General features: G+C 43.3%; 1 long non-coding RNA gene across 1 annotated transcript in view; it reads right to left on the bottom strand.

The window, feature by feature from the left end:
* Positions 1–12,050: 12,050 nt before the first annotated feature.
* Positions 12,051–14,331, bottom strand: part of LOC146590128 (uncharacterized) — a 2,785-nt gene continuing 504 nt past the window's right edge. Inside the window, exon 2 of the long non-coding RNA XR_014897047.1 lies at positions 12,051–13,651. This is a non-coding gene — a long non-coding RNA (uncharacterized LOC146590128). The remainder of the gene's footprint in view (positions 13,652–14,331) is intronic.

Genomic DNA, 14,331 nt, shown 5'->3' with positions numbered 1-14,331 from the left:
AATTTCATATTGTAATTCTGCAGCATACCCATAACTTTTTGCAGGGAGTTCTCAACTTGTTTTAAAAGATCACAGACAAGCCTGTTCAAAGCCATTCGGCTAATCCTGGAGTGAAGTGCCACCTGACAAGCATAGCAAGAATACAGACAGAACCTATAAGAAGTTATTGATCCATAATAAACTACTGCAAACGATGAGTAACAATAGCTGAAAGGGGCCCATATCTTGGGATCCTCACATCCTTCCTTTTCCATGCAGCCCTGAATGCACAGCTGGGAAATTAACCTTTCTGATTTCATTGATTTCCTATCTCTTATGCCTTGGCTTGTACTTTACAGGCACATAGTGGGAACAAGGATAAGACACTGTTGGTAAATAAGTGAAACAGAAGCACCGTTGCTTAGTCACTATGACTAGAGTCGAAGAGATTTTCTAAGTCACAGTAATGAATTTTGTTATCTGTGTGTGCAGCTCATGTGTGGAAGAAAGGGAAGCTCTGAGTTACAAGTTGAATGATAACATTAATGGAAAAGAGGAGGTGGGACTGAAAGGCATTTGATCAGTAATAATCTCTAAATTGCCTGCAGGCTATTGGGAGCAGGAAGACATGGGCTGGCGCACGTGRGATGGCAGCACCTCTACTGTTTTCTTTATTCACGCTAGTCAGAGCATTGTTCTATTGTTCATATATTTGCTGTGCACAGACTCTAAGATGAGTATTGATTGCCTGTTTGCTTTTTTGAAAACAGAAAATAATAGACATGTATGTAAGTTTGAAATACTGTTATTATTCTGCCAAGAGACAATGCTGTGAATTGTTTTTTAGTCTCTAGAGCTGATAGTCGAGACTAGAAGAGAATATTACGAGGCACTTAAATGCAAACATGATTGCCTGTTTGATATGCATTACTATTTCCATGCAGTTCACCTTACTCTGCTGCAAGAAAAAAACTTGGTGCTGGGAAGGATCATGTCTTGTCCTCTTTCAGCATCCACATCTTTGCTTTGTTGTGTGAGGCTTTTCTGAGTTTCAGGTTAGCTCTCAATAAAGCTTTAACAATGCATCAAACTGCAAATGCAAAAAAAAAAAAAAAAAAAAGGAAGAAAAGACATGAAACTTACGTGCTTAAGTTACTTTACTTACTTTACGTAAAGTAAAATCACACTACTTCAAGAATGTGGGACACTAAAACTGCTAGTGAACATAATTTACTTTGAAAGAAGCGATCAYATCTGGAATCGCTTCAGAAAACTGTTCCTGCTTTTCTGTATTTTTGTGGGCTGTCTGCAGGATATGGATCAGGAAGAATTCAGTGTCCTTCTGCATTCAAATCCCTGCCATTCTCACAGAGTCAGATGAGAGAAGCCTTTCAGGATCTATAAGCTTGCAGTATTGGCTGAAAAGGATATTGTGACTCCTAAGTCTCTTAGAGACCTAAGACTCTCTTTTTCAGGCAAAGGCTTTCTTGTGTATTTAATACACTCCTAGAGCAGAAAACAAGTATTTACCTTGGGATTCAGGCTGAATGCTATAGTAATCCTGAACAATCCCAGTGTTTCCTATTAGTGTTAGGTTTTCATGCATAAATCTGAACTGAAGAATGCATGAGCTCTCTTATTTAAGGTTTTAATTAGCTATGAGGAGTGCATGTGAAGTTTTACTTTGTTAAAAACATGGCTTGTTTTGTAAATATTCTTTGCAATCATGTGAATCTCTTATTCTTAAGACATTTTAGGTCAGTAAAAGCCAGATATCCTCCACCCACATTTTGCCTTGGTATATGCTCCACTTGATTACAGGTTTATTACAATTCAAGATTGAAAACGTGCAGTTATCACAAGTTCCCAGGCCATGCTCTTTGCACAGTCTGCAGGATTGGGCAGATGTGCTGATGCTAACTCCCTGCTACCCTTCTCTGAGGAAAACCCCCTGGTGCTGCCCCTGGGAAGCTCCTCACTCCACACTCTGTGTTTCCTGTAGGGAAACTGAATCTTGGAGAGAAATTTAACCTCTAGAGAGTTGTGCAGTCAAAAGCTTTTGTCCTGACATGCAATAGCATTTTCCAAACAGGCTGTTTATGGAMAGACTTTGTGTATTTTGGGATGCAAAGGCAAAAATAAATTTTAAGCATGTGACTGTCCCATTTTTCAGCCTCCCCCTGCCAGCTCGGACACAAAAGGCAGTACTTGGAGGCTGCAGGGCTTGCCAGGTTTTTCTGCCTGTCCGTGGACTCTCCCTCCTTAGTCTCCTGTTCCTTTCTATGCCACAGGAGGTTTGCCATTCCCTTCAACATTTTTCTTCTTATCAGGACTATAAAACTGACTTTTGCTTTTTCAAGTTTTTGAGAAAGTACTTCCTGCTTCAACACTCCTTTTGATCCAGTTTCTTGGCAAATCATCCTTTAAAAGTAAACAGAGAGGCACAGACTACATTCATAATCCCCCCCCCGCCCTTCTCAGTTTTGTACAACATGGGAGAAGATTGCAGAGGAGTTATAGACAGGATTCACATATGTACGCAATTAATTAATCCCTGTAGTACAAAACAGTCAGAACACAGTCAAGCTGAACAACGAGATCCCTCGCTTTTGCAGCTTTAACCCTTCAATTTTAAGGCTAAAGCAGTAACGCTTGACTCCAGGATGTTGAAAATGTGGTGATCAAACACGGAGTTTGGTCGCTGTGCCAGGTGCCAGCACTTCAGCCCTCCCTTTCCCACTGCGCAGAGTCCACATCCCATAACGCTTACAACTCATTGAGATACACGTTCAAAACCTTCTTAATTACGTCTCGCTTTAACACAAATCAAGTGCGCAGCTTCCTCCATGGAAAAACGCCTCCCCGTCGGCGCCGCCGTGGGTAACGGCTCCGCGCCTGAGGGGCCGCCCGCGCGCGTGCCGCGGCCGCTAGGGGTCGGCGCCGCCGTGGGTAACGGCTCCGCGCGTGAGGGGCCGCCCGCGCGCGTGCCGCGGCCGCTAGGGGTCGGCGCCGCCGTTGGTAACGGCTCCGCGCGTGAGGGGCCGCCCGCGCGCGAGGCGCGGCCGCTTGGTAACGACTCCGCGCGGGCGGAGGTGGCGGCAGCTTGGGCTTCATGCAAGGTATTACGCCTGGATCTTTCCCAAACTTTCCTGGGTTCGTTGTAAGGGGTTATAATGGTGGTGTGAACCCAGCTGCTCACCCAGCACGGTCCTATGAAAAACTCACCGAGATGACTCCCATTGTGTAGTCGTATTTTGCTCTTTTGRAAATAAAGCTGTTTATCCTTAAATGTAAACCACAGCAACCTCAATTTAACACATCTCTAAAATCAATGAACTCCACAGTGCCTGTTTCACGATAAGGCGCTGTGGTTCGAAGCCACCGGAGCCAGCGGTGGCGTGAGTGATGGCCTTATCTTTGATGAGGGCCTGTTACGCAGAAATAGAATGTTTCTTATTTTCAATTTATTCACTGTTCAGTTCAATGCCCGGTTAAGTATATCTCAAAAGACTGACTGGAAATTAAAAAAGATGGAAACTCGTTTGCTTCCTTTTATTTAGGAAAGAAAGGAAGAGAAATGAGGATGAGCACTATCATTTCTGAAATCGTAAAGGACACGGTAACCAGAAAAAGTCCAAATTCAATTACAGAAAATGCTCCTTTATTTAATAAATTGATTAATTTTATTTTTTTTAAATGTGAGTGCTATGTGTTTTTCTGTATGTATTCAGGATATYTGAGATCTTTTATACAATAAAAATACAATATATTTTATACGATAAAAATTTTCAAGAACCTGCTCAGTCATTCTTGACTGCATGACAAACTCTGTCCAGTCTATCAAAGGTGAAAAATAAAAAATGATGTAAAAAGAAAAAAAGCATAATTTCTAATACTTTTATTTAAAAGATAACTAGAAATCTGAATAAATAAATATAACAAGCTCACTTGAATAAGTAGAAGCTACAGGTACCCTCTTGGTTAGTCACATGAAATTAATTCTTCCAGTCACTGAAATCAGTCTTTCTTTAGAAAATGAAATAACTATGGAGATTCATGTAAAAAGAAAACAAAAATACCTGACAGGTTCTTTAAATCGAGATTTCCTGATTGTTGAACTYGGTCGTTGTTACAATTCTCCTTTCAGTCCATCCCTGGAATATACACTTAACTGCCTCCTCTAAAGTCAATGCACAGTAGGCAATTGCCCCTTTGCAGCTGCATCTCTGGATTCAACTTTTCCATTAAATTATAATTTTAAAGAATCTTCCAAGTTGCCATGAAAATGAAGGATTAGTAACTCTGAAAATGAATGGCATGAGTGAAGTATCAGCTGTGAGCAACTTGTGTCTGTGTTTCAGCTCTGTCTTACCCCATTCCTATTTCACTTTTGGACTTCCCTGAAGTGAATAAGGAGCACAGAGCCAAATCATTCAGTGAACTTTATTTGTTGCTAAAACAGTGTGGAGTAACACTTTGAACTTTAGATACATTTCTGTTATGTTTTGGTCCATGGTGGCAATGACGGAAAAGTGTCTCCATGTCATACGGGGCTTTCCAGAACTGTCAGATGATTCATTTCGTTGTTCTGACAAGCACAGGCTCTTCCACATCCCCCTTACCTTTACCTGGACTTGAGTTTTACCATAAGGGATGTATTTTTTAAAAAGACAATCTTTATAGAAATATACTATGCTTGTGCTCATCTAAATGCACTTTGTTTTGTATTACCTGGAGACAGTTTGATTTAGCTTTTTGCTCTAGGATTGTAAAACATCTGGATCTCTATGCTATGTCTTGATATAGAATTGAGATTCCCTGGGCAGTRCACCATCACATGGCAGGATGGTTTATTATACATTTGTTTACGAGCATCCATTTCCACCTACTGCCTGGCACTGCAGATCTTGCAGGGGTTTTTATTCCCCCGTGCCTGAGAGAGGCAATGCTGGAGGGGTGGTTTTAGGATTTGGCTAAACTGATCTAACTGCTGCTGAATCCTGGTCCCTCCCTTTCCCTAATCTCACCTTGCATTGGTGCTTATTGGTACATTGAGTCAGGGAGCTAAACCAGCCCAGCCAGAAACTATTTTTAGTTTTCATAATGAGCTGTTGGTTGATTTAATTCTCTGAAAAGCAAGATCACTCTGTGATCAGATGAAAACCAGTGCCAGCACCAGGGAAGCTGTGGTCCTGCCTAGCCAGAAGAGAGATGGAAAGGGGGCTCAGCTGCATTGGTCATAATGCCATGAGTTCCACTCAAGAGTGGAAGGAATGGAYTTAGGCTTAATCTAGTCTAGCTTTGCCAGTCTCCAGCAGGCAACTCCCTTACACCTTCACCTCCAGGGCAGGCTCCTCTTAACTCTTTTTCTGCTGGAGGCAGTCTTATGTCCCTTGCTCCCAGACCATCCTAGATTCTGTGCACTACAAACCCTGATAATAATAACTCCCAGAAGAACTGAAATCATCATGAAATTTATGCAGTGCCTGCAAGGTGTACTTCTTTGACCTTGCTTTTTCTGATGCAAGCAGTATATATGAATGTATATCTTACTGCACTGGCCTACATATCAGAAGGTATTCTTCTCCAGAAATTAAAATTTGGAAAAAATATTTACTTTATTTCTACAGAATAAGTCCCAGGGATTTACTCAATGGCAGTTGGGAGATGTCCAGCAGCTCTCTCTGCTGACCAAAGCCAGAGGTGGCAGCTTGGATCCTCACTGCATGCTGAGACCCAATCTTAATAGTATCTGTCTGAATGAGAGATGTGGGACTCGCTGCAGGACAAGCTCACGTGATGAGCAATTTAGGAATGCTACTGGAAGGCGTAACCTGATCAGCAGAGGGGATAAGGGGCTGTTGCTGCCCTGCAAGGCTGATGGAAGCCCAGAGCTGGCTTTAGTAGACGTGATTGYATCTTTTTGAGCTGGGCTCATCTCTCCCAGCCCGGCTGTGCTGGCAGCCGCCAGCGTGGTTGGCAGACTGACCGTGACAGATAGGTCGTGGGTTGCACAATCTCTTTGGGTGGGAGGTGAGAGAGGCAAGTTACAAGGCCATGAAGRGGTTTAGGGAGAATGAGGCCGTGCTGTGGGTAGTGCAGGATGCTAGGAGGTYTGTGAAAGTATAGAGGGGGCTCTGAACCACATTTAAAGTTGGTAAGAGAGGTGCAGTTGGATTCCTGCAGTGGCTGGAGCTGTGTGGCACTGCAGAGACCCAACTGGTTTAACCAAAGGTTTGAATTGTTACTGGTTCTTTATGTTGTTGTTTTTCTTCCCTTTCTTTGAGATGTGAGGGTCACTGCAGATTGCCAACACCCTGGTGTTTGGACTAACAAAACAATAGTTTTTTTTCCCCCTTCAAACTGCAAACTCAGTATTGCATTGCACACGCTCCCCTGGGGAGAGGGGAAGAAAGCAAACACATGACTTGTCTGGAGTCACATCGTTCACTGCTCTGCTGGTGGCTGCCCACATGCTCCACGATGGCCATGGAATAAATGCTCCTGCAGAGGGGAACAGAAGGTCCCCYGAACGCCTGGCTCTGGGGGCTGCACAGCCCAAAATAGCCAGGTCACTTGCAGGGATTGGGAAYTGTCCCCTTCAAGAGACAGATTCTGTCCTGCGTTCAGAAAATACATTAGTGTCTTATTTAACACACRTTTCCCTTCATTTCAGGAAAAGCATTTACAAATAAACACAAAGTCATTTGCTCAGGAGAACAGGACTTAGCTAACAGCCTGCTGCAGCAGGCTACAGCAGTACTGTAACAGTACTGCTACAAGTGTTAACCAGCTCGGGATCCTCATAGCCAGTTTATGGGAGAGCACTCAGTTCCTAAAGCTGCTGTTGAAACAGACTATTGTGTAACAACAGAAAGAGCAATTTAAAGAAACTGTGTGATACAGAATGRTGAATATTTCTCAAAACATCAGAGCTGTCTCCATACAGGTTGTAACAGATGACAGTTTACTAAATATAKGCATGATGCCAAAACAAATATCACTAAATCCCCAAACAAGGGGTCACTGCAGTCTATCTTCCATGTGCCTTTTTTTTTTTTTTTTCCTGGCCTGCATGAAATTGTTTCTATGAGGACTGAAAAATGAATTAAAGAGGTAGAATGTRTGTGAATGTCTACCAGAACAGTGAATTTACATTTTGGCAAACACTACCATTTGTGCCTTCRAGTCAGTGCAATATCTCATTATAGTCCTTACTTATCTTCTGTGACAAGAAAAAGTCACAGCAGTCCAGAAAATCTTACACTGAAGAMAATGGCAACTTTATACAAGTAAGGTTTGAATGAGACTTTATAGGTGGAGCCCAGTATGATTAATTGGAAAATAATAAAGGTAATGAAAAGGTAATTATATTTCTTGCCCAGAAGTACATTTTTAAATATTAATTGCTTTTCAGGTTCATGCATAAATCCTCATAATTCTGCATCTTTAATTGAAATATGTATTTAGCTCAGCGGTTTTTCAGCTGATACCTCTGTGGAGTTATACTATTAATAATTGTAATAAGTATTTAGTGTTATTTACATTGTGATCCTACTAAGGGATTTGAGCCCTAAGATTATAGAAACCTGGAACCAAAAGATATTCCCAGCCAAAGAGCTGAAATCTAATCGTCAGTGTTATACTAAAAAAAACCTTTCTAATCTTCAGGCATATTTGAAAGAAGCAACCTAAGGGAGCCAGGAACTTAAATCCTATTGAAATTTTTAGAAAACAGAAATCTAATTCCCTCAGTCTCTCTTGCAAATCTCGGCCAACTGAATCATCGGTGAAGAAATGATCATTTTAGTAGGCTTCCCGTATAGCCCCCTGTGTAGTTCTGATCCCAGCCTCRTCTCCTGTTCTTCCCAAGGAGAAACAGCACACAGAGTAGTGCAGTATCCAGGCAGGCTCGTGTTTGCCTGAGCTTTAATCCCCTTGTAGATGAAATCCCAAACTTGAAYGCATGACAAATTACTGTTCCTAATCTTATTTTGCAGAAGAAAATTAATATACCTCARCTAGCATCTGGCAAGGTACAGATTTTTGGTCTCTGTTTGAGAAGCCTTGTATGCATATACACTTTTCTAGTCAGTTAGGGTTCTGGGATTAATTTTCTTCTTCCTTTAAAATTTTGAGGACGCAATACCTGCCTAAATTCCCCTTTTCTCTGCCATTTGTGACTGCAACATGACAACAAGGCAGTAGACATTTCATAGACCATAAAAACAGAATGGGCTTAATCCTGTTCTCACACTAGATTTACTTTTGTGTGACTCTGCTAATAAAGTTGGCAATAAAGATGTTGACAGAACTGAGAGCTGGCTGGGGCCCAAGGGCAAACATTTTTAAAGGTGGTGACTGGGATTACTAACGCCTACTCCCAAAGAAGCCTTAACCTCACTTCCCTCCATTGAGAACTTCTTGTTCTCATGGAGTTTTGTTCTCCATTGAGTCATTTTTGAAAATGGGTTGTAGCCATCCAAGCCATTTAGGTCTTGCAGTGGGAGCAGAGGTAAATCAAACCATTGCTGCTTTACAGGTGCTGAAAGCTGGAGTTTTCTAATCACTGAGGCTATGAGAAGAATGTCCAGTATAGTATGAACTGGAGGTAAGTGCTGATGTTGTTTCTACAGTCATCAGACCAGGTGTGTCCTAGAACTATTAAGACCTACAATTAAGGAAAAGAAGCTTTTTCCTGGAGGAGGTAAGAAAGGGAAAGGTTGTAAAGAGATTAGAGCAGTTGCTGCTCAAAGTGAAAAAAATGCAGTTCTTGTCTGAGCCCCATGAAAAAGCTTCAAGGGTGAGAGGAGAATAACAAACTAAAAACATGTAAGTCTCTGGGTGCCTTTAGCAGTCCTGTTATACTCTACAAGCACCTGGACCTCATAGATCTCTTGTTGAAGCTGCTTTGCAAAGATGCTGCTTACACATCTTCGCTGTTATTTCCTCAGATGTCATGCAGGTATCTGAACCCACACCTGGTATTTGACCATCACACTGTGTTTCTGCAGTTTCTGCTACAGTCAGCTGTATATAGTGTTTCTGGGCAGATTGCTGTCATTCAACTGCTCTGCTAAAACTGATGCATCAAACTGCTTCTAGGATGCAGTGTGCTTGTGAGATGCCATCAGGCCTTGGAGCATGAGGACAGAGCTGATAGGACTGGTGTGGTCCTACCTGCAGGTTCGTTGCAATGCTCTTAAAAGTTTGCAGTACAAATGCTGCAGCAGTGACAGTCTAAGTATAAAAGAAGTAATACTTTTTTCTAGACTGACTAATACAAATGTAAAAAAAAAAGTGTGTAAACTTTGCGGCTTAAGATAAGGGGATTCTGAGGCCAAACCTTTCCTGAGTTTATTGTTAAAACTGGGTCAAGGTCCTTGTTGCAGAGGATGGACAGTCTGTTATAGAGTATGAGCTCCTAAAAACACAGTCTGCTAAGCCCACTAAGCCCATCAGGAATGCAAGGCTTTGAGTAGGATCCAATAAGACAGTTAAGTACCTGAAACAGGACTTGGATAGATTTGAGGTACCTCAGTGAAAATGTGATTCAAGACACTCCATTAAGACACTCCATTCAGGTGATATTTAGTGCAGGAGGTGCTCAGCTTTGCCATTTTAATTTTCAGGGAAGAACCTGAAGCTACCTCTTTGCATACAAAAACCACCTTACCTGTAACCAAGGAATTAGTGCAATTTTAGAGGTGGGAAAGTGTTGACTGGAAACGATTTTGGCTGAAGAAGGTGTTTTCTTTTGCTGGACAAGTGTTTGCTTCTGCTTATACATCAAAAGCTGAGAGTCATGCACAGTGTCTGCATTTTAAACACAGCAAAATGGGGCCCTGCTTATTTCAGACTGTAGGTACTTGTCCTCAGGAGACTAACCTTGGCTGTTACAAGCAGAGCTACCTCAGTCTGTTATTCCTACTGTGTAGAAGTTGGGAGATCACAGATAACTGTTTTTTCATCATTTTTTTGGTTACCTTAAGACAGTTCCCCTTTGAAATGCCTCACTCATACTGATACTGTATAGAAGAGGTAAATGTGTGGTGCAATCTGCTGGATGCTGCCRTAAGGTTCAGGCACTAACTTGCAGGTGCTGAAATCTTCAGTCAGTCATGTCTTTAGCCAGGAACACAGGCAAAATCAGCAGGAAAACAGAACTGAGGAAAAGATTAGGATGTTTACCTTTAAGAGTGTAGATTTACTAATTATGAACCTATTCCAGGAGATTTCCTAAGATTCGCTAAGAGTTTGGCATTATTAACCTATTTTTATTTTGTGGAGTTGTGCTTCTGTCCTTAAATTAGCTCATGATCTAACAAAGTATTTAAGTGTGTGTAACTTTAAATATGTAAGTATTTCCACTGACTTCAGCAGGAATAGACAGGTGTTAAAGGCAATGTCCGTGCCTAAGTGGTTTGCTGGATTGCTGTTTTATGCTCTGAGGACAGTGTCATGCATGAAGTTTAGATCAAATGGGAGGGGGRAAAGGGAGCATTTAAACATGATTACATGCAGATTTCCCTTTACACTTKGCAGAGGAAAAACAGTATGCAAATACTGCATGTGCCTACAAAGATTCAACCTTTTTTYCCCTCCTTTTTGATCTCCTTAATTGTGACAAACAATTTGTCTATGAGTGCTGAGTAGCAGCACTCTCCTCCAGTGGCACTGTGGACTCAGGCAGACCCCTGTTCTCCTGCTTCTGGCTGTACTTTCCCACTCGGGTGCTCTTTCTCCAGTTCCACTTCTGTGGAGACGAGGTGAATTGTACCTCAGGTGGAACTGAGCCAGGGTAAAAATAACCAGGGTGGGGAGGGTGTTTCTTTTTTTAAAGCAGTCTCCYGATCTGGTTCACTACCGAACTGCACAAAGAGCTGCAGCAGCACAACTGAGGGAGTGTAAACAGCTTCATCAAACTAGTGCCACCAAAAATGATGCCTGTGAAGCTGCTTCCTTATTTCCTCTGTGTTACTGGACCATCAGTGGGGAAGGTAGGAAAGTCCAAAGGTGAGTTTCTGCTCTCATCGCTCCCTCGCCTTTCACACTCCTTCTCTCTTCTGCAAGGGAGGGGTGAGAGGAGCACAGCCAAGTGCGGAGGCTGAAGTTTCTGGCATGGCGCAGGTCCGTCGTTCTCTTGTTCCCCAGTTCCACCTTGTGCTGTTTGTACTTGTCCCTGTGCTGGATCCTGCTGCCCACTCACTTTTGCTGGCAAAGCTGTTTGCATGTCCCCACTGCAAGCAAATCCTGGGAGTGATCCAGCTGAAAACAAAATATTCTTCTTCTCAGCTATTTTTCATTTGACTCCTTGCTCCAGCACACATGGCTGTGTCAGTGCAGTGCAGGGGGTTGTGTGCAGGGGAGGGAGGAGGTTCACCGGGTCAAAGGTTTGTTCTGGCAGACTACAAAATAAACATGACATGGAATATCCAAACAAATGCACAGTTTACACTGTCATCACTATCCTTCAGAGTTAACACTCCATCCAGCAGATACGGGAAATTCAGTCTCTCCCCAGTGCTGGGTTAAAGTATTGCAAATTCTGCATTATAAAAGAGGTGTCCTCTCATGAAACTCATGCTGTCTACCTGTGTGGGAACTGTGTGTGTGAGATACCTGGATGCCTCGTCCGAGATGCATCCTGCAGAGCCCAACTCTGTGAGTTTCCTGTTCAGACTGGTGCAGGAAGGTTGGGGCAACACACTGCTGAACTGATTATATGCTGATTCAGAAAGCACATGGGAACTCTAAGGGCTCCTTATCCTCACCACAGCTACCATCACTATTGCTGGTGATGACCTGCAGGTCTGGTCTGCAGATCTCTTCTCRGTGCCTCATGGAAGGGGCCTCCTAGGCAGCTCATCTGGGACACCCTTGGGCAGCAGGTGAGAGCCTGRATCACACAGCTTCCAGATGTTTTCATCTGTCAAAAAGATTGATCTATGGCAGTGGCTTGCTAGCCTCAYTGGCAGCACCAGTATACCCGTCAAGAGTTTTTTTTTGTGCAAATGCAGGGCTCTATCTGTTCCTAGCTGGAGGGCTGAAAATAAAAGGAGAAACGGAAGTTTATTTTGAGAGTGCCATGTTGTACTGAGTAACCAACAGCCAGGAGATATGGATATAAAGTAGACAAACATGACAATTCTATCTTTGTGGCCCACACTTTTTTTTTTTTGATTGTATTACTATTTAATTGCTTGCATTGTATCTGTCCAATAATACTATTTAGCATTATTATTGTTTAGTGTTGTGTCTTCAAAATACTTTACAAGCTAATTATGGCAAATGCATAATTTAGTGCAAAAAAGCACCTTGGGGTGGGACCTCCGTGTTTTACAAAGCATGACAGGCACCCRCAGTACTAAGTGTGCTGGATTGGTGAGCTCCACATTGGAGCAAAGTCAGTGGGAAGAGCACAGAACAATAATGTGGCTGCTACTCTGCATGCACGAAAGATCRAGACTTCACGAGACTTTTCCTACTGCCTTTGATGGGATCTGGAGCAGTCTCAAAGTAAGCAAGAGGGTTTTTGAAATAATTCTTGAAGTAATAGAATTTAACATAGATACTGAATCAACTTTTCTCCCTTAACTAAATATAAATCTGATATCTGACAGTCAGAGGGAGTAGACAGGTCTGAAATGCTTGTTTCTCTTTGAACATAAGCATCACAGGAGCTGTAACATCTAAGCTAGGAATCAACAGTTGGCAGCCTGAATGCAGCCCTTTGCCTTGATCTTGATAGTCTGCGGACTATCAAAGACAACACTTTCACTTTACATACAGTAATTAATCCTCAATTTAAAAAAAAAAGCAGTAACTTCATAAAAAGATCAGTTCTTYACAGCTGGATTTGTTGCAAGGACAGTGTGAATCAGAGCAGGTGTTTGCTAAGGMAGGGCAGTCTAGCTGGAACCAGCTTCGGCTGGCACTTTTGCGAGACATTGCATTCTCTAGTTTCTGCTAAAATGGCACTTAAAAAGGTGCTGGGTTCACTTTTGCATGGAAAAAAAAAATCATTACAGAAAATCAGGGGGCAAATCTGGCAGAGCTTACTTAGATGCATCTGCAGATACAAAGAGAGGCTTGACTAAGCAGGCAGGAAGGAGTGCCATATTTGGCTTTGTAGCCTTCAAATACAGGACCTTACTTGTTTCTATTCATTTCAGCTGTTTTATCAGTACAGAGTCAGGAAAAAAATAATGTATTGGCACTGGCAGGAAGTTGCTTTTGGAAAGTTACTTTTTTATTTAGATAGCCAGTGATCTTGGGGTGTGTAAATGATCTCATTCTCATCATTTATGTCCTCTCACTGCTTTGTGAAGTGTATAATTGACAGCTATCCAAAAGGGTGAGTTTAAGGCAAGGAATTCCTCCCCCCTCAAAAAACCCCTGAAGTCCTGTTAGAAGCCATTTTGCTCCACATTCACATAATCAGTCCCCGTTTACGCTTCAGGAGTGCTGGCTTGGCAGCCAAAGGCAGCCGATGCCATCACGTACACGGCCTCGCTGAACGACGTGGTGGGCGCTGGGTCCCCGCGGCTGCCGCAGGAGAGCCCGAGCGCTGCTAGGGGCCAGAGGCAGCTTTCGGGACCGGGCCCGCYTACCAGCCGTGCAGACGGAGCTGGCGCTTTTGGGCCCCAGTGSGGATGAAGGAAGACTGGAGCTGAAAGAGAGGAGAAGGCGGCTAATGGCGATGCGGGAAGGGCTTCTAGGATGTGTGCGCGAGGCTGAACGGAGCTGAGCACGGCAGGGGTATAGAGCAACTGGACAGAGCTCCAATTTTTTTCCACTTTTTATTTCTAAATGTGATCCAAGAGTGCTGTAGAGCTGAGGTGACACACCAATATTTTATTTCTTTGTATTGCCTGTGATCCCAAATCTTCTCTGACCAGAAAATAGTTCTTATAAATACCTAGGGTTTTGTATTTACTAGCAAAACACSTCTTGACCCTTCTCAAAACACACACGCATACACAGTGCTTGTGGCCTTGCCTGGCTGTTCYCAAGGTCTGGGGTGAGCGGTACAGTCCTGTTTAATGCGTGGAAGGAAAACACCTGGAAATCCCAAGCAAAAGCCACCAAGATGGGGGCAAAGCCCTTGGCGAACACGGCAAGGAGCGTGCGGAGAGCGGGGTACCCYCCCTTGCTTTTGCGTGGGTATTACTTAGGACACGGACAGCCACTGGGAAGTCCGCTCCGTCGGCGGGGACGGTCCGACCGAAGAGCTGTAAAAGGAGATCAGCTCCCGCGTCTCGCTCAGCCGCGGGGCGGGCGGAGCCGCCGGAGAGCGGCACGTCGCGCCGCCGCGGGGCCCGCGCTCCGTCCCGCCGGGGGATGCTGCGC

This window comes from Rhea americana, unplaced genomic scaffold (genome assembly GCF_003343005.1).
Source record: "Rhea americana isolate MKP2758 unplaced genomic scaffold, rheAme1 scaffold_42, whole genome shotgun sequence".
In the NCBI taxonomy this organism is placed as follows: Eukaryota; Metazoa; Chordata; class Aves; order Rheiformes; family Rheidae; genus Rhea; species Rhea americana.
This window is presented reverse-complemented; position numbering and strand designations above follow the sequence as displayed.